This window comes from Mustela nivalis (genome assembly GCF_964662115.1).
Source record: "Mustela nivalis genome assembly, chromosome: 12".
NCBI classification, from domain to species: domain Eukaryota; kingdom Metazoa; phylum Chordata; class Mammalia; order Carnivora; family Mustelidae; genus Mustela; species Mustela nivalis.
Window position 1 is genome coordinate 20,968,776 of NC_139031.1, and position 26,403 is coordinate 20,995,178.

General features: G+C 56.8%; 1 protein-coding gene and 1 long non-coding RNA gene across 4 annotated transcripts in view; one reads left to right on the forward strand and one right to left on the reverse strand.

Moving 5' to 3' along the window:
* The window catches only part of COPG2 (COPI coat complex subunit gamma 2), a 114,993-nt gene that overhangs the window by 76,784 nt on the left and 11,806 nt on the right, over positions 1 to 26,403 (forward strand). The gene's annotated exons all lie outside the window — the stretch shown is intronic.
* LOC309845722 lies at positions 1,858 to 23,983 on the reverse strand. Its single transcript, XR_014301472.1, has 3 exons — positions 23,318 to 23,983; positions 11,701 to 11,962; positions 1,858 to 3,613 (listed from the first exon to the last, which is right to left on the reverse strand). It is a non-coding gene; the product is annotated as an uncharacterized lncRNA (long non-coding RNA).

Here is a 26,403-nt window from a genome sequence, read left to right on the forward strand (position 1 = left end):
CTCTCCCGCCCTCCCTGCCAGGCCCCATCACCTGTCCTTTGTCACTCTTGTTGCCCTGTGGACCACCTCTGCTCTCCCACACTCTCCCAAACCTGCAGACTGCTCCCCTGCCCCCCCCCTCCAGGGCCCCAGCTCAGTGCCCCTCCTGCTTGGCGTCTCCCCTGCACACGCGGCACAGGGACAGTCCTGTGACCTGAGCCACCTGACGTTCCTTCAGCCACCCTCTGGGAGTCGTCCCGCTGGACTCGGGGTCTCCTCTGCTGAGCGCGCCCTTCTCCATCCCGCACCCGCCGCTCAGCCCAGGTCAGTCGTCTCTGCCTCAGACACACGGCGCTGACCCCGCTCCAGCCACTGCGGTCTCCCTCCGCCTTCCTCTTCAGTGTTCCCCACTGGTTTGCATCCCCGACCCACTGACAGGAAACCCCAGCCTTCAACCCTCCACCACCCCACCACCCCCATCCCCACATCGAACCAGAGGCCTTCTCGGCTACATCCATTTGCTCGCTGTCTGCCTGGGCCAGGCCCCTTCTCCCCCACGTCTCACGGCCCTGACCCTGCGGCCTCCCCCGTCACCTGCCCCGGCCCAGGTGCTCACCTGCTCACCTGCTCAAGCGTCACCTCTCTGCCCGCCTTCCACTCGGCCCCTTCCACCCAGTGATTCTCACCCGAGGACCCACGACCCCCAGGACCGCCTATCAGCGTCATCGTCTGGGCGTGTTGTTGGGTTTGCTTTTGCACTGAGCAGAGCACTGCTCCCCCTCAGATGTTCTGATAGGCCTGCCCTGGGGGCCGTGCCCACAGCCCCCCTCGGGTGAAAACCACCCCCCCATCCTCGGGGAGAATCACTGCAATGGAAGGTTGCCCGGACTCCCTGGGCAGCGCCCCGCCCTCGCGCACCTCTGGCCTCCTGCTTCCATCAGCGGCCGGGAACGCTTGTCCTCCAGGCCCAGCACCGCCCCAGCGGCTGACACGGGCCGGCTCTCTGCCCTTGGATCCCCTGCGTCCCCCCCCCTATTTACTCTCTGACATGTGACCTAACCCAAACCCCAATGTGCACTAGAGCACTGTTCTCTTCCTGACCCCTGCCCTGACACTCTTGGTGGCTGTCTCTTTCTCTAGTGTTTTTCTCTTGGTATATGTCAGGACACAGAGCCTTGGCCCTCACGTCCCTCTGTGACTCCTGCCAAGCGCACCTCTCCCTCTGCCTTTCTGGCAGCTGCTCTCCTGTCCTCTCCATGTGGACTCCCCAGTCTTCCCCATCGTCTCTTCAGTCTGCGCTCGTCGCCCTCAACACTGGGTGTGAATCAGTCCACAAGCTCAGTTGAGAACGGGCTTATCTCGGTGTCTGGAGACTGCCCATGTCTCCCCACACCCTCTCCATTGCTCCTATCCTGCCCTCACGTCCAGCCCCATCAAAGCCAAGTCCTGTCACTAACCCCAGCCCCACCTCCCACCCCGTCCCCTCCGGATCCGTAGTAAAGAGCCTGGCCGAAAAGTTCTACCCTCGCCACCATATTCAAGGCCGTGGGAACAGCTCCTGCCACCACCTCTTCTTCTTCCCTCCTTCCCCTGCCACCGCTCAGGCCGCCCTCGGCTGGCCCACCTCTCTGAGCTTCCTCTTGGGGGGCACCTCGGAGACGTGTCCGGACGCCTTCTTTGCCACCTCCCTCTTCTCTGCTCACCCTGTTGGTGTCCAGCCTGTCTCCCTTCTCCTTCGTCCCTTGGGTGCCTCCCTTCACCTTGCCTGTCTCTGAGACGTGACCCTCCTGTCACATTCCATCAAGACCCCTTTGGAGGGTCTTTCTCAAGATCTTTTCTCGCAGGCTGCATTTCTTCCCTTTTCCTCCCCAGCCTGGGACCCGTGCACCTCAAAGCTCCCCAGAGCCTGTCATGGAGTCCCATTGGGTTGTCCCCTCACCATCGGAAGCGCTCCTTTCCCGGGACCTGGGCTCAGCTCACACTCTTTCCATCCCCTCAACAGGCCATTGTCCTCTCTGCAACCATCTGCTGTCGCTCTTCTGGTCCTTCCACTGGCTCTGACCCGCCTCCCTGTGTGAGGCTCCCCTTCCCCTAGCCTCACCCCACCTCACCTTCCTCCTTCCTCTGTCTTCCCTCTCAGTCGAGCCCTTGCACACAGGACTTTGTGCCCGACCTGGACTTCCAGCTCGTGCTCCTTCCCTCACCTCCCTTGCTTCCATTCCTTCTCCCCTGGGTCCCCGGAGGCACCCCCACCCTGCACACCCCACTGACACTGTCCAGATGCCCGTCCGCCCTCCTTCCTGCTCAGCCACGTGATTTTGAGCCCATCCTGTCTCTCTCCATCCCAGGAAGGCTTCCCACCTCAGTTGTCCACCCAATGAAGCCTCTAAAATAAGTGTTCCCCAGACCTTGCCCCCCACCCTGCCCCTTGCTCTCCTCCTGGGCCCCTCTGCTGCCGCCATCATGTTCCTGGACCAAACCTGTGGCACCACACTGCTTTGAAGTTCCTTCGTACCCTCCCTGTCCAGTCCCTGCCCCAGGCCGGCCCTGCAGCCCCCTGAGGCAGCACCCACAGATTCTGTGGCTGCTGCACACTCTCCCTTCTGCCTCGGTTGCCACCCACTCCTCCACTCTGTGCATCTTTTCGACCCACACAGTGGACTCCAAGCACGTGAGTCCATCCCGAGTCCCTGAAGGGACCTGCTAGAGGTCTCTGGGCCGGATCTGTCGTCATGTGCTGTGCTGCCCCCCACTTCTCTGTTTACCTGTATCATAGTCCCCTTCCCCTCCTGCTCTGGGGGCCCCGTCTCCAAACGTCCAGCCTGTGGAATCTCCATTCTGCCCCTGTCATCGGGCCTGAACACCACACACACCAGTCCTCTCCCTACCTAAGACATGGTGATGTCCCCAACAGAAGCTTCCAGGCCGCCTCCCTCTTTTCACCACTGAGCCCCTTGCACACTCCTGAGGTTCCCTGCCCTTTCTCTGCTCGTGGACACCCTGACCCAGCCTGCACCCTACTACTCCCTGCAGGGCTGCTCTCCCCCTACTGGATGCAGAAGCACCTCGCACAGTCCGCCCTCTGTTTCCTCGTCTACTCTTGTCTTCCAGAAACCCTCTGCTTCGTCCTCAGCATACTGTCCCGCTTCCCCAAGCACCTTCCGGTCCTCCCATGGACTCAGTGGTCTCTTCTTCACATCTGCTCTCTTCTGACCGGCCCTTGTGCTCTTCTGTGGCCAGGCTTTGGTCCCCAGCCTGATGTCCCGAGCGCATCTGCTCCCCAGTCGACCCCAAATACTCTCCCCTCTGTGGCAATCATCCTGGAGACAGTGTGTGCTTTTCTGGACGTCTGACTTCTCCTTGTCTCCATATGCCCTTCACAGACAGGGTTGACTCGTCCTTCAAATGAGCGTCTACCTCCACCACCTCATCCTCCCAGGTCTTCTGAGGGCTTCCTCACACCCTTGTCCCCACTCGGGGGACCCGGCTCCTGGTCTCTCCACATCCACTCCTTCTGGGCTCTGTGCCGCCCTCTCGGTATAGCGCGCTCCCCGATCCTCTCACCAGCCTCTCCCGCCCTCCCTGCCAGGCCCCATCACCTGTCCTTTGTCACTCTTGTCGCCCTGTGGACCACCTCTGCTCTCCCACACTCTCCCACCCTACAGACTGCTCCCCTGCCCCCTCTCCAGGGCCCCAGCTTGGCGTCTCCCCTGCACACGCGGCACAGGGACAGTCCTGTGACCTGAGCCACCTGACGTTCCTTCAGCCACCCTCTGGGAGTCGTCCCGCTGGACTCGGGGTCTCCTCTGCTGAGCGCGCCCTTCTCCATCCCACACCCGCCGCTCAGCCCAGGTCAGTCGACTCTGCCTCAGACACACAGCGCTGACCCCGCTCCAGCCACTGCCATCTCCCTCCGCCTTCCTCTTCCAGTGTCCCCCACTGGTCTGCACCCCTGACCCACTGACAGGAAACCCCAGCCTTCAACCCTCCACCACCCTACCACCCTCATCCCCACATCGAACCAGAGGCCTTCTCGGCTACATCCATTTGCTCGCTGTCTGCCTGGGCCGGGCTCCTTCTCCCCCACGTCTCACGGCCCTGACTCTGCGGCCTCCCCGGTTGCCTGCCCCGGCCCGGGGGCTCACCTGTTCAAGCGTCACCTCTCTGCCCGCCTTCCACTCGGCCCCTTCCACCCAGTGATTCTCACCCGAGGACCCACGACCCCCAGGACCGCCTATCAGCGTCATCGTCTGGGCATGTTGTTGGGTTTGCTTTTGCACTGAGCAGAGCACTGCTCCCCCTCAGATGTTCTGATAGGCCTGCCCTGGGGGCCGTGCCCACAGCCCCCCTCGGGTGAAAACCACCCCCCCCATCCTCAGGGAGAATCACTGCAGCGGAAGGCCGCCCGACTCCCTGGGCTGCAGCCCGCCCTCGTGCACCTCTGGCCCCCACCAGTTGTCACTGACACTGTTCCTCAAATTCCCAGCGTTTCCCCACACTCGGACATTGCCCCGGCTCTGTCCTCTTGGAACCACCACATACATCCCCTCCATAGTTACACTTTGAGACTGATGTGCCCCAAGCCCCAGTGTGCACAAGGGCACTGTTCTCGTCCCCCCTCACCCTCACACCCCTCCCGTCCCCACCCTTTAGGACACAAGGCACTGGGACAATATCTCTGGCCCCAATTTTGTTCTTTTGGTGTTTGCCATTGTCCCTTACACTATGTTACCCCTCCTGATTTCAGACCCGTGACACCGTGTCCCTGTAGAGCCCTGGCCCTGTGGGTCTCACGTCCTTCTGTGACCCTGCCAAGCCCACTCTCCTTCCGCCTTTCCTGCAGCTGCTCTCTCTTGTCCCCTCCAGGTGGATTCACTGGTCTTTTCTGCCCTCTCTTCTGCCTATAGTCTTCATCCTCAAACCTGGACGTGTAATCAGCCTAAAAGCTCAGTTAAAAAAGATGTTTTTTTCAGTACCCAGAGCATGGCTCATGTTTCCCAACCCCCACCCCCATGCCCACTGATCCCAACCCTACCCTCCCATAAACCCATGCCACAACCCAACCCAAGTACTGCCCCCCACCCCATCCCCCCTTCCCACCCCAACCCCCCCTCCCGCCCCATCCCCCCTCCCGCCCTGATCCCCCCTCCCGCCCCGATCCCCCCCTCCCGCCCCAACCCCGCCGGATCCGTAGTAGAGCCTGGCCAAAAATTATCCCCTTGCCACAACATTCAAGACTATAGGAGCAGCCACTGTTCGCCAGCCCTTTCCCCCCTCTTTCCCCTGCCTCTGCTCCCACTGGAGGGCCCCACCACTGGAAATCTCCTTCAGATTGGCATCACTGGGACCTGCATGGATTCCTGCCTGTTATCTCTTCTCCTTGCTCCCCTGTTGGGTCTCCCATCACCCTTCCTCCACACTTCATTCTCCATCCTTCCCAGTGCCTTCCTTCACCTCTGAGGTGTGACCCTCCAGTCACACTGCATCAAGGCCCCATTTGGACAGTCTTTCCCATGATCTTGCCTCACGGACTGCATTCCTTCCCTTTCCCTGCTCAGCTCAGGGAGAGCACCCTGCCTCTTCCCTAGGACCTATGCACCTCAAAGCTCCCCAGAGCTTGTCATGGGGTCTCATTGGGTCATCACTTCATCACCGGGTGTGCTCCCTTCCTGGGACCTGCTCTCAGCTCACACTCTTTCCATCCCCTCAGCAGGCCACTGTCCTTTCTAAAACCATCTGCTGTCCCTCATCTGGTCCTTCTACTGGCTCTGACCCCACTCCCTGCGTGAGGCTCCCTTTTCCCTAGCCTCACCCCACCTCCCCTCCTTCCTCTGTCTCCCCTTTGAGTCAAGCCTTTGCCCATGGGACTTCACCCCAGTTCTTCCACTTCCTCCTCTTCTTTCTTCCCTTGACTTTGGTGCTTCTTCTCTCCATCAGGTGTGAGGAACCACCCAGTGCATTGTGTTTGATCTCCTACTTCTCGTTGACATGGTACAGACCTCCTTTGCCCTCCTTCCCTCCTTCCCATGTTCCCCTCACCACACCCACCTGTAGACTTAAGACCCTCCTCTCAATCTGCATCCCATTGTGCCTCGCCCCCACCTGCTGTCCACCAGAGGAAAGGGGTCCTCAAAGCCCCAGTCCCTGCCATCTGCCCCTTGTTCTCCCCTCTTGTGTGCCTTCATCACCCTCATCACATCTTACTCTAAACCTGTGACAGTCCACTGGTTTTGAAGGTCTTAGCCCTTTTCTGGTTCCCTGTGTGGTATCCCCGCGCCATGCTAACCCTCATCTTCAGCCCTGGGTTACAGGGCTTCCTTCCTTACAGTCCCTTTCACCTTGGTTCCTACCCACTCCCCCACCACTTCTAAGCAGATCTGCTGTCCACACACTGGACTGTACCCACCTGAGATCCCACTTCAGCGACCCTGAGGTGACCCGCCATGGTTTCTGTACAGGGTCTGTCTTAATGGGCAGTGTTGCCCCTTTTGTTTTTTACTTCAGTTATCGGGACTCTTTTCCCCACCTGCCCCTGCGGGCCCCCAGTAGTCAGGAGTCTGAACTGTGGTGTGTTCAACTCTGTTGAGCTCAGCTCTGTTCCTGCTGTGGCACTCCGCCCTCTCCCCACCTCCTGCCTGCTGTCCCCAGATTGGGGCTCCTCAGCCTCCCTCTATTATGTTGTGCCCCCCTTTACAGACGCGGAGTTCCTGGTACATCATGATTTTTCTCCCCTCTTCCATGATGCTTGTTGCTTTGTTTCCTGAGTTCCATGACCTCTCATCTGAAGGACCACCTTCCATGGATGTCTTTCTCTTTCCATGCCGGCTGCGCACTGACCTGGCTCGGCCCATCCCCCAAATCTGCTTCTGCTCTCCTAGAGACCTCTTCCCCTTCAGCGTCCCATCCCACTTCCCCATCACACGCCTGTCAGGCAGCACGTTTCCAAGCTTTTCTTGACATCTCCATTTGGACCAGCCCTCTTGTTCCTCCTTGCTGTCACCTTTGTCCCCAACATGCCATATGAAATCTGTCTCTTGTCCCAGTTTGCCCAAGACCTTTCAGGTCCACCATTTTGGAGGGTGTTGCTTCGTTAAGCTCCTCTCTGAACTTTCATCATCTTACCATGATCCGCTGACAGGGCTGTCTTCCAACATTTCAATGAGCCACCACCTGTATGACCTCATCCTTCTGGCCTCCTGTGTCTCCCAGGTTCCATGCTTGACTTACCTGTGCTGTGCACGTTGTCCTACACGGGCATCCTCATGCCTCTGGCTCACTCTGGGGCACCCAGAACCCTCCTCTGGGTTCTCTGCCACTCTCTCGGCACAGTGCACTCCCCGATCCTCTCACCAGCCTCTCCCGCCCTCCCTGCCAGGCCCCATCACCTGTCCTTTGTCACTCTTGTCTCCCCGTGGACCACCTCTGGTCTCCCACACTCTCCCACCTGCTGCAGCCTGCTTGCCTGCCCCACCTCCAGGGCCCTGGCTTGGTGGCCCTCCTGCTTGACATCTCCCCTGCACACGTGGCACAAGGACCGTCCTCTGACCTGAGCCACCTGATGTTCCTTCAGCCACCGTGTGGGAGTCGTCCCACTGGACTCGGGGTCTTCTCTGTCGAGTGCCCTTCTCCATCCCGCACCCACTGCTCAGCCCAGGTCAGTCGTCTCTGCCTCAGACACATGGTGCTAACCCCGCTCCAGCCCGTGCTCCCGCCCCTGTGCACCCACGCTGTCCTGTCCTCCTGGGCCCCACAGATGTCCCTCCCTGAACCTTTCATGCTTCCATTCAGACCCCTTTATGCTCCTCTGACAGTGCTCTCAGGGAGCCTGTTCCCGGTTCTCCTCCCTTCTCCCTTTGAGGACAGCATTCCGCCCTCTGCTTGGCCTCCCGCTCTGGCCCCCGCCAACCCCAGCCCGACACCACTGCACTCCATGTCCACTGCAGAGAGCCCTGGGTCCTCCCGCCCATCCCTCCTGTCCTCCCCCCTCCCCCCTCCAAGCATCTCTCTCCCAGGTGCTCCCCTTCAGTGCAGTCTCCTATCCTGTCTGCCCCTTCCTATAGGGACAGGGCTCTCTGCTTCTGTCCATAAAACCCAACTACCTTTGGCTGCTCCTTCCATCTCTCAGTCTTATTCCTCAAGGGTCCTCAGCTTCTGGGCTACCGCCTTCGCTCTCCAGTCCCAAGCTTGTCGGCGGATCCTAGCACAGCCTCCATCATTCCTGGTGCCTTGTGGGCTGTATCCATTTCCTCACCAACTGCCTCGTGTTGAGTTCTCATACCCCTGGTCTGACAGTCTTGACTGATGCCTCCACCCTTACTGATGGGGACCTCATCTGCTCGGGCTTCATCTCTCCGCCCATCTCCCCACTCTGCCCCTTCCCCCAGCAGTTCTTCCCCAAGACTGCTAGCACGCACGGACTCCTGTCACCAGCAGCAGCAGCTCAGGTTTTTGTCCTGTATTTATTTATTTGCTTATGGTTTGTCTCGAACAGAGCCCTACTCACCCCTTCAGTCTTTTCTTGGGATTCCATTGTGTCCCATGCTCACCGCCCCATCCCAGGGAAGGATCACTGCGGTGAGAGCCCAACCTGCCTCCCTGGGTTGCCACTCCCCTTGCCTGCCTCGAGCCTCCAGCCATTTGCCAGCAATTTCGGTTCCTCAAGTCCCAGCACTGCCCACAGTCGGATGCCAGCCACGCCCCGACCCCTGGCTGCGTTCCAGCCTCGTTCTCTCCTTATCCCCTCAGCACACTCCCCGCTTCCTCCAACTCTTAATGACTCACTGCAACACCATGTGTTGGTCTTTCTCCATGGTCTGGTCTTTCTCCATGCTTGCCGCTGGCCCTTTTCCTGCGGTATCCATTCTCATCAGATCTGTGAAGCAGTCCCACTGTACATCCTTGTTCTTCCGGTGCTCCTGGCCATTTGTGTTACCTGCTAACTAGACCTTTCCCTCCACCTGGCCCACAGCTCCTCTCTGTGTCCTTCCTGGGTGGATTCACTCCCCCCCCCCAATTCCCCATCCTGTAGCCTTCACCTACCACACAGGACGCAAAATGAGCCCCCTTCTCAGTCAAATGAGATGGATTTGTCAGTGTCGGAGCTTAGCTTGTGCCCCCTCATCTCTGCACCCAGCAATGCCCACCTTGCCCTCCCATCTAATCCACATGCAGACCTGAACCCTCCCTCACATGTTGTCAGAATCAGTGGTAAAGAGCCCACCAGAAAGTTCTGCCCTTGCCACCACAGTATTCAAGGCCACAGAACAGCTATGGCTCCACTCCCACTGCTGACTACCCCTTCTCTCTCCTTTCACCCAGTGCCTCTGCTTCTACTGGCGGAGCCCGAGCTCCAAACTTCCTTCTGGTTGGGACCTCTGAAATCTGACTGGATTTCAACCCGTCATTTCCCTCTCCTGCCCCTCCCCTCCCCTCCCCACCCCCATTAGTGTCCAGCCTTCCTCCTGTCTGTCACACTTCTTCCTCCTCTTGGTGCCTCCCATCACCTTATCTGTCTCTGGGAGTTAACATTCTCATTTAGTTGCAACAAGGCCCCATTCTGCCATCCTTCCTGCCGCCTTTCCTCATGGGACACTTTTCTTCCTCTCTTCCTCAGGCCACCTCTTCTCTGGAACCCACGCATCTCATCTCTAAGATCCCTGATGCCTGTCATGTGGGTGCACTGGGTCATCCCTTCTTCATCGGGAAGTGCTCCCTCCCATGACCTGCTCTCACAGCTCACACTGTTTCCATCGTCTTGCCAGGCCACATCCTCCCCTGAAGCTGTCTGCTGTCTCTCGTTCCCATCCCTCCACTAGCTCTGGCCACCCTCTTCCCTTTGGGCGCTCTTTTCCTAGCCTCACCCCATCTCACCTTCCTTCCTCCTCTCTCCACTTTCAGTCAAGCCCTTGCCCAAGGGACTTCACACCAGACCTGCCACTTCCTCCTCCTCTTCCTCCCCGCGCATTCACAGCTTCCATTCTCCATCAGGTCCCCTGAGACACCCCCGCCCATCGCCCTTGCCCTCCCTCTCTCCTTTGCCATGGGCTGGATCCCCTATTTCCCCCTTGGCCATGTTCCTCACAATAACCACATGCAGGATTTAAAGCCCTCCTCTTGGGACACCTGGGTGGCTCAGTGGGTTAAAAGCCTCTGCCTTTGGCTCAGGTCATGATCTCAGGGTCCTGGGATCGAGCCTCACATCGGGCTCTCTGCTCAGTGGGGAGCCTGCTTCCCTTCCTCTCTCTGCCTGCCTCTCTGCCTACTTGTGATCTCTGTCTGTCAAATAAATAAAATTAAAAAAAAATCTTTTAAAGCCCTCCTCTCACTCTGTATCCCATTTTGCCTCACCCCCTCTGTTGTCCACTGAATCACAGCTCCTAAACCAAAGCTCCCTAGGTCCCCCCTATCCTGCCCTTACTGTCTCCCTCTGTGTACTCTGCTGCCCTCATTCTCTTCTTGGACATCCCACTGATCTTCAGAGTCCCCGTCCTTCCCAGTTCCCTGTGTGGAGTCTCTGGGCCTCATGCCTTTGCCAGCCCCACAGGATGGGCAGAAGAAGTATTCAGTACTTGGTGCAAAATGTCACCTCTGCTTTGGTTCCCACCCACTACCCTGCCATTTCTAAGCATATTTGCTGCTCACAAAATTCCATGTGAGTCCATTCCAAATCCCTGAGGGTCCCTGCCATAGTTTCTGTGCAGGGTCCATCATAATGTGCAAAAATGCCATGTCTCTTGTTTCACCCTATTTTGACCCTTTTCCCCACTTCTGCTGAGGGCTTCAAACACCCGTCTGTGGCATCTCAGCTTGGCTCAGCTCAGCTCTGTCCCTACCATCTGGCCTCAGTACAGCACATGCCAGCCCTCTAACCTCCCAAGATATCCACTGTCCCTAGACTGAGAGCTCTCTAGGCTGCCTTCCCCTTGGTGTCCCCTCTACCAATCCTGACTGCCCTGTACCTTCATGAGGTTCTTTCTCTCTCCTCTTCTGTGCTGCCTGTCCCTTTCTTTTCCCTTCGGCTTCTCTGACCCAACGCACAGCCCCCAAATAGCTTTCTCACGGATGCCCACGACTACTGTCTATATCAGCGCTTGACTGGCTGAACCTTGCTTGGTCCACTCTGCTTTTTCTGCCACTCTTGTCTTCCAGAGACTCTCTTGGTCACCTTCAACAGCCTATCCTACTTTCCGTACCAAATGCCACTCACAGAAAAGACTCAATGGTCTTTTCCTTGGCATCTACTCCCTTCTTGACCTGCCTCCTATTCATTGTTGCCAGCTTGTTCAACTCTGACTTGCTGTACTGAATCCATCTTGTGGTCCTCTTCACGCCCAAGCACCTAGCCTTTTCAGGTACACCATGTTGAAGACAGTGGTTCCTTATCAGTGCTTCTCCAACCTTTCATCATCCCCCCCAGTGCCCCTCACTGACCCGGCCATAGCCGAAGTTTAACAGGCCACCTCTCCCACCCCATCTTCCCCTGGCCTCCTCCAGCCTTTCTCAAGTTCCTTGCTGCCTGACCCGCAGTGTGTTCTTTCTTCTGCATGGGCTTCCTCATGCCCTTGGTCCACTAACAGAGGCAAATTCCCTCACAGCTCTCTCCTTCGAGCTAACATACTTTCTTGGTGAAGTACAACGCAATATCCTTTGAACAAGCCTCCCATGCCCCAGCTGGAAGAAGCCCTCACCGGTCCTTTGTCACTCTTCTGCCCTGTGCACCACCTCTGCTCTCCCACACTCTCCCACCCCTGCAGACTGCTTGCCTGCCCCACCTCCAGGGCCCTGGCTCGGCACCCCTCCTGTTTGGCATCTCCCCTGCACACGCGGCACAGGGACTGTCCTGTGACCTGAGCCACCTGACGTTCCTTCAGCCATCCTGTGGGAGTCATCCCTCTGGACCTGGGGTCTCTGCTGAGCGCACCCTTCTCCATCCCGCACCCGCTGCTCAGCCCAGGTCAGTCGTCTCTGCCTCAGACACACGGTGCTGACCCCACTCCAGCCTGTGCTCCCGCCTCTGTGCACCCACGCCATCCTGTCCTCCTGGGCCCCACAGATGTCCCTCCCTGAACCTTTCATGCTTCCATTCAGACCCCTTTATGCTCCTCTAACAGTGCTCTTAGGGAGCCTGTTCCCAGTTCTCTTCCCTTCTCCCTTTCAGGGCAGCATTCCACCCTCTGCCTTCCCTCCTGCCCTGGTCCCTGCCAGCCCCAGCCTGACACCCCTGCACTCCATGTCCACTGCAGAGAGCCCTGGGTCCTGCCGCCCAGCCCTCTTCCTGTCCTCCTCCTCTCCTCGCAGGCATATCTCCCACGGATGCTCCCCTTCAGTGCGGTCTCCTGTCTGCCCCTTCCTTCTGGGTGGACGTCCCCTCAGATGCTCTCTGCTCACACAGTATAACCCAGCTCTCTCGCGGTTACCATTCCCTCTTCCTCAGCTTTAGTCCGCCAGTGTCCTCAGCTCCGGGGACACTTACTGGCATTCCACACCTTCCACCCTGAGAGCGAATCCCAGCACTCCCCTCATCATTCCAGGGGCCTTCTTGGCTACATCCATTTGCTCACTGTCTGCCTGAACTGGGGTCCTTCCCCCCGTCTGATGGCCCTCACTCTGTGGCCTCCACCTACCCCAGCTCAGGGGTTCATCTCTCAAGCGTCACCTCTCTGCCCCTTCCACCCTGTGATTCTCACCCAAGGACCCACGATGCCCAAGACCGCCTATCAGCGTCATCATCTGGGTATGTTCTGAGGTTTGCTTTTGTGTTTTTTGGGGTTTGTTTTTGCTTTGAACAGAATACCGCTCCTACTCAAGTGTTTTGCTCCCCCTGCCCTAGGGGCCATGTCTGCAGCCCCCCTCAGGTGAAAACCAACCCCCCCCCTGCAACCTAGAGAAGAATCACTACTTTGAAAGCCCTGACTTCCTGAGCTGCCATCTCTTCTCATGCCCCTATAGGTGTCCGTTGTCTGCCACGGAATTTTCGTCCTCAGATCCCAGCACTGGCCCCACTCTGTCACGGGCACTCTTCTGGCACTGTTCCTCTTGGAACCACCATATTACACTCCCTTTTGTGTTTACTTGTTGACATGTGACATGCCCCAAATCCCAGTGTGCGTCACAAGCACTGTTCTTTTCACACCCCCTGCCACACTCCTCTTACTCTCTCACCATTTGTGACTCTCAAGCATTCTGAAATATCTTTGGTCCAGTCTGGTCTTTCTTAGCATTTGCCACTCTCCCTTTACCTCTGTTACTCCTGCTCATTTCAGACCCGTGACACTGTCGCCCTGTAGAGTCTTGCCCCTGTGGTCCTCACGGCCTACGGATGTACCTGCTAACCAGACCTTTCCCTTCTACCTTTACTGTGCTGCTCTCCTTTGTCTTCTCCAGGGGAAGTCAGTGGTCTTTCCTACCTTTTCAGCCTGTGGTCAGCAGCCTCAACACTAGATGTATAATCAGTCCACAAGCTTAGTTAAAGATGGATTTCTCAGTGTCTAGAGCTTGGCTCATGTCCCCCCCAACATACACACCCCAACCCCAACCCCTCCCCACCCCTAGCCCATTAATCCCAATCCTACCCTCTAGACCCAGTACAACCCAACCCACCCAGTAAAATTTGACCCACAACCCACCCAACCCAACCCTTTCCCCTGTCCCCCCCCACCCACCCCTTTCCCCACCTCCCACCCCCTTCCCCCACCTCCCACCCCCTTCCCCCACCTCCCACCCCCTTCCCCCACCTCCCACTCCCAGCCCCCACCTCCCACCCCAGCCCCATCCCCACCGGATCCGTAGTAAAGAGCCTGGCCGAAAAGTTCTACCCTTTCCACAATACTCAAGGATGTATAAGCAGCTGCTGCTAGCCACCCCTTTTCCTTCCTTCCCAATGCCTCTGATCGCACTGGCTCGCACCAAGATCTGAACTTCCTTTGGCAGGCATCTGGGAGATCTGCCAGGGGCACACTGTACCTCCCCCTTCTCCCTGCTCCCTGTGTTAGCATCCGCCTTGTCCCCCTTCTACTGCATTCTCCTTTCCTTCAACCCTTGGGTGCCTCCCCTTACCTGGTCTCACAAGGATATGGCCCTCCTGTCAAGGTCCCATTTGGACATCCCTTCCTGTAGCCTTTCCTCGTGGGCTGCATTGTGTCCTTTTCCCTCTTTGACTTAGAGCTCATGCATCCCCTGCCTCTTCTTGGAGCTCATGCATCTCACTTCTAAGGCTCCTTCTTTTTTGTCATTTAACTGCACTAAGTCATCCCTTCATCATAGGGATATCTCCTTTTATAACCCTCTCACAGCTCATACTTTTTCCATCACCTCAACAGACCATGTTCTCTCTGATACTATCTGCTGTCACTCATCTCGTCCTTTCACTGGCTCTGACCACCACCCTCCCATGAAGCTCCCTCTTCCCTAGCCTCACCCCATCTCACTTTCCTTCTCTCTCTTCCCTTACAATCGACCCCTTGCCCGTGGGACTTTACACTGGACCTGCACTTCCACCCTTCCTATCATTCATGCTCTCCCACTCCCCATTGTCAAGTTCCATATCCCTGCTCTGCCTTCTTTATCTCTTAACCACATTCTTCTCTGAGCACCCAAGTGCAGGGTGTAAGACCCACCTTTCATTCTCCATCCCATTCTGCCTGGCCCCCTCTGGGATAGATTCAGTGGTCTGCTCCTTGACGTATGTGCTCCCTTCTGACCTGCCCTAATGCCTGCCCCATTCCCAACTTCCTCACCCCCAACCTGCTGTGCTGAATCCATCTGCTGTTACCCCAACTCGTGCTACCTTTTCAGATCTGTCACTGGGGAAAGGTCCATGTTTCTCTGGGCTGTGTGGTGACACATTACCTCCCACCATGCCATGCAGTGACAGTGTTCTCTCCAATGTTATCACAAGGCCCCTCGGGCACCCTGGACCTCCGACCCCCCTGGCCCAAGTTCCTGGCTTGCCTGATGCATATTACACTCATTTACCCTTATGGGCATCTACACACACCAGTCCCACCAGGGGCAAAAGTTGCCAGAGCCTCCTTTTGGCTCTTTCTCAACCCTCTCTTGGGGCAGTGTGGTCCCTTGTGCTCTCCACAAGCCTCTCCTGCCCTAATTACCAGGGTCCAAACCTGCCCTTTCTCAGTCTTCTTGCCAGTTAGACCACCTCCTGAAGCCCTCACACCTAACCTGTCTCCTGAGCCCAGACTGAAGGTCTCACCTGCTTTGTGCCTCTACTGTGTACAAAGGAAAGAAAATATCTAAGCTAATTCATGAGCCATTCAGCCACCCTGTGGGAGTCCTTCCGCTGGACTCGGGGTCTTCTCTGCCAAGCACACCCTTCTCCATCCTGCACCCGCTGCTCAGCCCAGGTCAGTTGTCTCTGCCTCAGACACATGGCACTGACCCCGCTCCAGCCCGTGCTCCCGCCTCTGTGCACCCATACCATCCTGTCCTCCTGGGCCCCACAGATGTCCCTCCCTGAACCTTTCATGTTTCCATGCAGACCCCTTTATGCTCCTCTGACAGTGCTCTCAGGGAGCCTATTCCCAATTCTTTTTCCTTCCATCTTCTGTCCTCTGTCCTCCCTCCTGCCCAGGCCCCTGCACTGCCATACAAACATCAGAGTACTTAGCCTCAACCTACACAGCCCAGGGCCCGGCCAACCACGCCTCCTCTCTTCCCTCTCTCCCCAGCAGGCATCTCTCCCCCAGATGATGTCTTTCAGTGTTGTCTCCTATCCCCACCACCCTGCCCTCCTGTGGGGCCATTCCCTCAGGTGCTCTCTGCTCCCGGGCCACACACAGCTTCCTTCTGGCAGCCACTCCCGTCTCTCTAGATCCTGCAGCTAAAGCGTCCTAGGCTTTGAGAACACCACTCTGGCATACTAACTCTTTACCCAGCCCCAGTGTTCCAGAGGCCTTCTCGGATACATCCATTTGCTCGCTGTCTGCCTGGGCCGGCCTCCTTCTCCCCAACGTCTCACGGCGCTGACTCTGCGGCCTCCCTGGTCACCTGCCCTGGCCCAGGGGCTCACCTGCTCAAGTGTCACCTCTCTGCCTACCTTCCACTCGGCCCCTCCCACCCAGTGATTCTCACCCAAGGACCCACGACCCCCAGGACCGCCTATCAGCGTCATCGTCTGGGCGTGTTGTTGGGTTTGCTTTTGCACTGAGCAGAGCACTGCTCCCCCCGAGATGTTCTGATAGGCCTGCCCTGGGGTCCGTGCCCATAGCCCCCCTAGGGTGAAAACCACCCCCCCCATCCTCAGGGAGAATCACCACAGTGGAAGGCCGCCCGACTCCCCGGGCTGCGCCCCGCCCTCATGCACCTCTGGCCTCCACCAGTTGTCACTGGCACTGTTCCTCAAATTCCCAGCGTTTCCCCACACTCGGACATTGCCCCGGCTCTGTCCTCTTGGAACCACCACATACATCCCTTCTGTAGTTACTCTTTGACACTGATGTGCCCCAAGCCCCAGTGTGCACAAGGGCACTGTTCTTTTCACATACCTTCCCCTACTCCTCCTCTGCCTCCAGCAGTTGACTCTCAGGCATTGTGACAACAATCAGTTCCAACCTGGTCCTTTCCAGCAATTGCCATTAATCCTTTCCTTGTGTTAACACTCCTTATTTCATACCTGTGGTGTCATCCCCCTGCAGAGCCTTGCCCTGTGGTCCTCATGGACCTTTGTGATTCCTGCCAAGCCCACTTCCCTTCTGCCTTTCCTGTGTATTTTGCCTGTGTCCTCTCTAGGTGGATTCACTGGCTGTCCCCAGACTGCAGTCATCACCCCCAGCATTGTACATGTATCAGTCCACAAGCTCAGTTAAAGAATGTTTTTCTCAGTGCCTGGAGCACAACACATATCCCCACCACCCCCCGCCCCCCCCAACCCCTATGCCCACAGATCCCAACCCTGCCCTCCCAGCCAACCCCAGCCCAACCCCAGCCCTAAGCCCATCCCCACCCCAACTCCATCCCCCACCCCAACCCCAGCCCCAACCCCATCCCCCACCCCAACCCCAGCCCCCACCCCAACCCCAGCCCCAACCCCAGCCCCCACACCAACCCCAGCCCCACCTCCCACCCCGTCCCCTCCGGATCCGTAGTAAAGAGCCTGGCCGAAAAGTTCTACCCTCGCCACCATATTCAAGGCCGTGGGAACAGCTCCTGCCACCACCTCTTCTTCTTCCCTCCTTCCCCTGCCACCGCTCAGGCCGCCCTCGGCTGGCCCACCTCTCTGAGCTTCCTCTTGGGGGGCACCTCGGAGACGCATCCGGACGCCTTCTTTGCCACCTCCCTCTTCTCTGCTCACCCTGTTGGTGTCCAGCCTGTCTCCCTTCTCCTTCGTCCCTTGGGTGCCTCCCTTCACCTTGCCTGTCTCTGAGACGTGACCCTCCTGTCACATTCCATCAAGACCCCTTTGGAGGGTCTTTCTCAAGATCTTTTCTCGCAGGCTGCATTTCTTCCCTTTTCCTCCCCAGCCTGGGACCCGTGCACCTCAAAGCTCCCCAGAGCCTGTCATGGAGTCCCATTGGGTTGTCCCCTCACCATCGGAAGCGCTCCTTTCCCGGGACCTGGGCTCAGCTCACACTCTTTCCATCCCCTCAACAGGCCATTGTCCTCTCTGCAACCATCTGCTGTCGCTCTTCTGGTCCTTCCACTGGCTCTGACCCGCCTCCCTGTGTGAGGCTCCCCTTCCCCTAGCCTCACCCCACCTCACCTTCCTCCTTCCTCTGTCTTCCCTCTCAGTCGAGCCCTTGCACACAGGACTTTGTGCCCGACCTGGACTTCCAGCTCGTGCTCCTTCCCTCACCTCCCTTGCTTCCATTCCTTCTCCCCTGGGTCCCCGGAGGCACCCCCGCCCTGCACACCCCACTGACACTGTCCAGATGCCCGTCCGCCCTCCTTCCTGCTCAGCCACGTGATTTTGAGCCCATCCTGTCTCTCTCCATCCCAGGAAGGCTTCCCACCTCAGTTGTCCACCCAATGAAGCCTCTAAAATAAGTGTTCCCCAGACCTTGCCCCCCACCCTGCCCCTTGCTCTCCTCCTGGGCCCCTCCGCTGCCGCCATCATGTTCCTGGACCAAACCTGTGGCATTCTTAGGTTTTTGAAGGTGTCACCCTGCCCAGCTGAAAGTCCCTGTTGGAGTCTCTAGCCACATGTTTGAATTCCACCCTTCAACCCTGGAATAGCAGAAGCAGGGATTTGGTGACTGTTGAGAAAGGTCACTTCCGCATTGCTTCCTGTTAGCTCCTCCCCCATTTCAAAGCATATGTGTGACCTACATACTGGACTCCATTCCCTGAGGCCACCGTGAACTCCCTGAGGTCTCCCATCAGCAGTCTCTATTCAGTACCTGTTCTGATGCACAGGGCTGTCACACTCCTCTGTCACCTCTGTCCCTGTGTCCCCTGTTCCTCCTTGCTCCCGAGAGCCCTGGATCCATATACCCAGGTGGTAGCATCTTCCCTCTGCTCTCCTGCTACTGTCCAGCCTCAGTACCACACACGACAATCTTTGTGCCACCCCCGAGATCTGCTGATGTCCCCAGATTAGAAGTTCTTCGTACCCCTCCCCCTTTTCCATGGTGCCCCTGACCCTCTGGTGTGTTCAAGAGATTCCGTCCCCTCTTCCCTATTGCCTGTCCCTCGTTCTCCCACTGATTTCACTGACATGACTCACATCCTGTGGACCCACTCTTTGTGGCTGCCTCAGTCTTCACTGTCTCGCTCTCCCTCTGCTGGATGTAGACTGAACCTTCTGGGCCCATCCTCGGCCTATTCACCACTCCTATCTCTGAGAGATCCTCTGTTTCCACATCTATGTTGCGTCCTACCTCCCCATCATGTGCTAGTCATGTGACATCACATTGTCTCTTCACCGCTCCCTTCAAGACAGCCCTCCTCCCTCTATGGTCACCTTCCTCAACACCTACTGTCCAGATTCACCACTAGGCACCCCACCTTTTCAGCTCTGCCATTTTCGAGAACGTTGGTCCTCCTCTAGACTTCTCTATGACCTAGACACACCCCATTATGACATGATTCTCTCTAAAAATTACCCAGCCAACTACCTCTCCCTCCTCAACCTCTGGCCTCCTTTCATGTCTCCCACATTCATCACACATTCTTCACATCCCTCTGTGCTTTCTTGTCTTACCTAACACCATGCTTTTCTTCTGACACCAGCTTCCTCACGCCCTTGTCCCCACGTCGGGGACCCGGTTCCTGGTCTCTCCACATCCACTCCCTCTGGGTTCTGTACCACCCTCGTGGCACAGCGCACTCCCCGATCCTCTCACCAGCCTCTCCCGCCCTCCCTGCCAGGCCCCATCACCTGTCCTTTGTCACTCTTGTTGCCCTGTGGACCACCTCTGCTCTCCCACACTCTCCCACACCTGCAGACTGCTCTCCTGCTCCCTCTCCAGGGCCCCAGCTCAGCGCCCCTCCTGCTTGGCGTCTCCCCTGCACACACGGCACAGGGACTGTCCTGTGACCTGAGCCACCTGACGTTCCTTCAGCCACCCTCTGGGAGTCGTCCCGCTGGACTCGGGGTCTCCTCTGCTGAGCGCGCCCTTCTCCATCCTGCACCCGCCGCTCAGCCCAGGTCAGTCGTCTCTGCCTCAGACACACAGCGCTGACCCCGCTCCAGCCACTGTCGTCTCCCTCCGCCTTCCTCTTCAGTGTCCTCCGCTGGTCTGCACCCCCGACCCACTGACAGTAAACCTCAGCCTTCAACCCTCCACCACCCCACCACCCCACCACCCCCATCCCCACATCGAACCAGAGGCCTTCTCGGCTACATCCATTTGCTCGCTGTCTGCCTGGGCCGGGCCCCTTCTCCCCATGTCTCACGGCCCTGACTCTGCGGCCTCCCTGGTCACCTGCCCCGGCCCGGGGGCTCACCTACTCAAGCGTCACCTCTCTGCCCGCCTTCCACTCGGCCCCTTCCACCCAGTGATTCTCACCCAAGGACCCACGACCCCCAAGGACTGCCTATCAGCGTCATCATCTGGGCGTGTTTTGGGGTTTGCTTTTGTGTGTTTTGGGGTTTGCTTTTGCACTGAGCAGAGCACTGCTCCCCCTCAGATGTTCTGATAGGCCTGCCCTGGGGGCCGTGCCCACAGTCCCCCTCAGGTGAAAACCACCCCCCCCCCATCCTCGGGGAGAATCACCGCAGTGGAAGGCTGCCCCGACTCCCCGGGCTGCATCCTGCCCTCACGCACCTCTGGCCCCCACCAGTTGTCACTGACACTGTTCCTCAAATTCCCAGCATTTCCCCACACTTGGACATTGCCCCGGCTCTGTCCTCTTGGAACCACCACATACATCCCCTCCATAGTTACTCTGTGACACTGATGTGCCCCAAGCCCCAGTGTGCACAAGGGCACTGTTCTCGTCCCCCCTCACCCTCCCACCCCTCCCACCCCCACCCTTTAGGACACAAGGCACTGGGACAGTATCTTTGGTCCAATACTGGTCTTAGTGCTTGCCACTGTCTCTTTCCCTATGTTACCCTCCTGGTTTTAGACCCGTGACACCATGTCCCTGCAGAGCCTGGCTCCTGTGGGCCTTGCATCCCTCTGTGACTCCTGCCAAGCCCACTTCCCTTCTGCCTTTCCCACAGCTGTCTCCCTTGTCCTCTGCAGATGGATTTACTGGTCTTTTCTGCCCTCTCTTCAGCCTGTGATCATCATGCCCAGACTTGACTTGTTATCAGTCTATAAGCTCATTTAAGAAGATGGTTTTCGGGGCACCTGGGTGGCTCAGTGGGTTAAGCCGCTGCCTTCGGCTCAGGTCATGATCTCAGGGTCCTGGGATCAAATCCCGCATCGGGTTCTCTGCTCAGCGGGGAGCCTGCTTCCCTCTCTCTCTCTCTGTCTGCCTTTCCATCTACTTGTGATTTCTCTCTGTCAAATAAATAAATAAAATCTTTAAAAAAAAAAAAAAAGGAGATGGTTTTCTCAGTGCCTGGAACATGGCTCATGTCCCCCTCCCTCACCCACATCCTATTCCTGTCAATCCCAACCCTGCTGTCCTGTCCAACCCAGTCAAAGCCATCCCACAGGACCCAAACCCCATTCCCCACCCCATCCCCTCCTCCCACCCCTTCCCAGCCGGATCCATATTAAAGAGCGTGGCCAAAAACTTCTATTCTTGCCACCACATTCAAGGCCACAGGAGCCCACAGCCACTGCCCTTTTCTGTGTCTCCTTCCCATGCCTCTGCTGGAGCCATCTAGCCTCACGCTCTGGAATTCCTTCTGGTAGGCCCCTGAGTTGTGCCAGGATTCTTACTTGACTCTTCTCTCTTCTCACTACTCCTCTTGTGTCTGTCTCCCAGCACATTCCGTCCTGTGTCCTCCCAAGTGCCTCCCATCATTGTCTCCCAGTCTGTCTCTGGGAGGTGACCTGTTCAACTGCCACAGTGCCCCATTTTGACATTCCTTCCCAGGAGCTTTCCTCACACAACCCACAATCCCTCCTCAGTGCAGGTAAGCACCCAGCCTTTCCTCCAGCGTCTGTGTATGTCAAAGCTCCTAGTGCCTGTCAGGGAGTCCCACTGGCACATCCCTTCCCCATCGGGTGTGCTCCCTCCTGAGATCTGCTCTCAGCTCACACTCTTTCCATCCCCTCAGCAGGCCATGTCTGCTGTACAACCATCTGCTGTCGCTCATCTGGTCCTTTCACTAGCTCTGGCCTCCCTCTTCCCTTTAGGTTCTCTTTTCCTAACCTCATTCCATCCCCCCTTCCTCCAGCCTCCTCCCTTTCAGTCCACCCCTTGCCCACAGGACCTTACGCCCCAGGCCTGCACTTTCAGCTCACCCCCCTCCCCTCCCCTCCCCTCCCCGGCTTCCATTCCTTCTGCGCGGGGGTCATCTGACGCAAGCTGCCCATCGCGCTGCCCCTCCCCACTGAGACTGTCCAGATCCCTCCTTCCCTCTTGGTCTTTCTCCCTTGGCAACGCCACATGCAGGTTCTAGGATGTGCCTGTCCCCCTCTTTACCCCCCCCCCCCACTCTGGTCCTCTGTTGTCCACCTGGTCAAGCTTTTCAGTGAGAGGTCCGATACCCCATTGGTTTCGACCGTCCTCCCTCCTCCTCTGTGGAGTCTTGCTGCTACCTACTAGACCCCCACCCTCTCTGCCCCCTGGCCTAGCTGACGCTTGCTTCCTACATGCTCCCCCAGCGTTTCTAAGTGTATCTGCCATCCACACCTGGGACGGCAGGCACAGCAGTCTGTCCTGTGTCCCTGAGGCCACCTGCCACAGGCTCCAGGTGGGGCCTGACAGTGCGGCGATGCCCTCCTTCCACCTCATCGTGCCCCTTCCGCATTTGTTCATGAGAGTCCCGAGTCGTCGGATGCCCAGGGTGTGAGGTCTTCCCTGGCCATTCCCGCCGTCCCAACTCAATGCTGCATATGCCACCCTTCTTGCCCCCTTGCCCCTTTTCAGCAGCGCTTCCTCTACCCATCCAGAGCCCCTGCATGTGTGAGGCCCTGTCCTTTCTCCCCTGCCGCCTGTCCCTGTTGCTTCCCTTCCACTCCCCTGACCAACTCCCTACCACCTGTCACATGAGGGAGTCCCAGCTCTTTTCCTTGACATCTGCTCCCTACTTGGCCTTCACTGCTGCACCCCACTCCCACCCCCAGGTGACCAGCTTCTCCATCCCCAGTGAGCTATACTGAGGCCCTCTGATGCTGAAATCATGCTAAACCCTCTACCTTCTCAGGGCCACCATTTGGGAGGAGGTCCTTCTCTGGGCATTTCTCTGACCTTCCATCTTGTCACCATCCCCTGCACCGACTCGGTTGTCTACAGCATTCTAAATGGGCCGCGACCTCTCCCATCTCCTCCTCCGCTGGCCTCCCTATTCTCCCCCATGGTCCTCAGCGGCCATGGTCTTCCTCTCGCACCAGCTTCCTCATGCCCTTGTCCCCACTCGGGGGACCCGGCTCCTGGTCTCTCCACATCCACTCCTTCTGGGCTCTGTGCCGCCCTCTCGGTATAGCGCGCTCCCCGATCCTCTCACCAGCCTCTCCCACCCTCCCTGCCAGGCCCCATCACCTGTAATTTGTCACTCTTGTCACCCTGTGGACCACCTCTGCTCTCCCACACTCTCCCACCCCTGCAGACTGCTCCCCTGCCCCCTCTCCAGGGCCCCAGCTTGGCATCTCCCCTGCACACACGGCACAGGGACAGTCCTGTGACCTGAGCCACCTGACGTTCCTTCAGCCACCCTCTGGGAGTCGTCCCGCTGGACTCGGGGTCTCCTCTGCTGAGCGCGCCCTTCTCCATCCCGCACCCGCCGCTCAGCCCAGGTCAGTCGTTTCTGCCTCAGACACACGGCGCTGACCCCGCTCCAGCCACTGCCGTCTCCCTCCGCCTTCCTCTTCAGTGTCCCCCACTGGTCTGCACCCCCGACCCACTGGTCTCCACCCCAGCCTTCAACCCTCCACCACCCCACCACCCCCATCCCCACATCGAACCAGAGGCCTTCTCGGCTACATCCATTTGCTCGCTGTCTGCCTGGGCCGGGCTCCTTCTCCCCCACGTCTCACGGCCCTGACCCTGCGACCTCCCCCGTCACCTGCCCCGGCCCGGGGGCTCACCTGTTCAAGCGTCACCTCTCTGCCCGCCTTCCACTCGGCCCCTTCCACCCAGTGATTCTCACCCGAGGACCCACGACCCCCAGGACCGCCTATCAGCGTCATCGTCTGGGCGTGTTGTTGGGTTTGCTTTTGCACTGAGCAGAGCACTGCTCCCCCTCAGATGTTCTGATAGGCCTGCCCTGGGGGCCGTGCCCACAGCCCCCCTCGGGTGAAAACCACCCCCCCATCCTCGGGGAGAATCACTGCAATGGAAGGTTGCCCGGACTCCCTGGGCAGCGCCCCGCCCTCGCGCACCTCTGGCCTCCTGCTTCCATCAGCGGCCGGGAACGCTTGTCCTCCAGGCCCAGCACGGCCCCAGCGGCTGACACGGGCCAGCTCTCTGCCCTTGGATCCCCTGCGTTTCCCCCCCCCCCCATTTACTCTCTGACACAGATGGGCCCCAAAGCCTAGGCTACTTTACAGTTATACTTCTTTATTTCTTGGATTTGTCTTCCCTCGTCATCAAGAGTCATTCTTGAGTCTGACTTTTCTTTTTACTTAATATCCTATTCCATGCCTCATTCATTCCAGTGTTTAATTTTACTGGTTTTCAAAGTGCTTACTGCTTTTCTCCGACAGACCTTTGAAAATCTACTGCAGCTTTCATTCTTTCCCCGCTGCCGTTCTGCAGGCGGTTCTCTCCTCTTCCTCCCATCCCTCGTCCCTCTACTCCGCTCTCTTTCCCGGACCCTTTGTTTCTTTCTCTTCTAGATCTTGTTGATAACTGGAGCCTAGCTTGAACTCAGCTCCAAAAAGATAAACACACTCTAAACTCCCTCACCAGATTTCCATCTTGTTCCCACGGACATTTTCTCTTCCTTCATTTACCCTTCATAGCTCCTTAATTTCCATACTGTGATAAGTTTTGCAAGATTCACTGTCCAACCACCTTTAGTCACTCTTGACTGTTTTCTCTATCATGCATTAGTGTTACTGTACTCTCACTTTTTCATGGTCTCTGCATATAGTAGTAAGTCATGCAACTTTTGTTCCTCTTTTATTTCCATTATTACTGAGGATACTTTTGTCCCTGAGAAAAAGCGAATAGGAGACTCTTCTAGTCCCATCCGCCCATTTCTGCATAGCGCCCCCATGCCTGCCTCTCCCTGCCCTCCCACCCCTGGCCCATAATCTGCCCAGTACCGCTCTTCTCATCACGTCCAATGCCCTTTCTAGGTATGAATGTGTACTTTTCAGTGCCCTTCCATGACACCCTTTTCCCCTATGACCTCTGAGTCCCTTTTGACCCATTTCTTAACCTCTTTCCCCCTCCTTTGTTTGGAACCGGATTAAACACGCAGCTTGATCCCTCTTTTCCCCTTTGCCTTTTGCACACATGCCACTCTAATGCCTGCATGCCTTCTGACTTCTTTCCACCCTGCCTTCATGCCCTTCTGTACCTTCCGCCCACCTGTAATCCTGTATCCGCTTCCTTGATGCGTGCACTACTTCCACTCCCCTCATGCTTCCGCATCTCCTTACTGGAAGATCTTCCCCTTCTATTCGCTCTAGTTACTTGGAAACAAGGGCTACTTCATCCAGTGCTTGTTTACTTAGTTTCCATCATCTGTGTTCTTCCTCGTTCTATTAGCTACTGGTACAGTGCCAAACCTTGCCTCAGTATGTCCTTCTGCACATGACCTTCCCCACTTGAAGGTACGTTTTGCTTTTCCACCCACTTTCTTGGTACCCCTCCCCAATTTTATCTGTTATTAACCGCTCATATACTGAGCATGTATCATTCTCCTCCACTCACTAGTAACTCCGTTTGGCTCCTCTTTGTATTCTGCATCCACTGCTCTATCTGGTTCCGTATTTCTTCTTTCCTGCAGATTTTGCTAACTGGCTTTCGCTTCTATTTATTCCTTGGTAGGATCCCTGCCACTTTCCTCCTTTTAAGCCCACTTGATGGGACCCGTCCCTAACCCTTCTCTTTGTCAGCCACACTTTGTTACGCAAACATACAGCTCATTTTACTCCCCTCTCTCTTCTTTTGAGAACTGCCTTACCACACAGTTCTCTTCCTGACTTACCTGCTTTATAAGTATAAGCAATTTTCATTATCCTTGGCTTAAAGTATGCTGAGTAACAATTTTTGTTAGTAAATGCTTACGTTGCTCTATTTTAAATTTGAAAAAGCCCTTCACATCTCCCTTTAAAAAAAAATCCAACCTATTTTCTCAACCATCACAAAAATATTATTACAAGAACTTTCAAGTATAAACCATTTTAAAGGACAACTACATAATTACTTAACATATAATTCATTCCTTAGTGTACGTGTTTGTGTGCAGTATACAGTGCTCCCATGCTAAGATAAAAGACCGTCCGTAAGTGCATTCTCCTTTTACGTTGCGAGGAATAATGAAAGGCTTTCAAGATAAATAACAAAGTCATGTACATTTTTTAAGTGAAATATATAAAAAAGAAACTTTTTGGAACATTTACTTACCGACTGGCGAATTGCTTGAGTTGTTCCACGCATTTTGTAGGGAAAGTGATGGAAACAACGCACAACACATTGAAAAAGTTTGAGCATAGGAAGCAAGCCTATTAGCAGAAGAGCTTCAACCCCAGCAAACACATACTAGTCTGAACACCCTTGTGTGCAAAAAATAATGCTGACTTACTGTGGTTTTGCAAGCACATGGGGAGGGATATAGAGGTAAAAACTTCATGGTAACAAGCACTTGGATAATGTGTGTAGTTATCTGGTAGATGACACCTGCGTCCCTCGTTCTGGTCTATGTGGTATTTGCCATTTTGAACCCTGCACATCCCA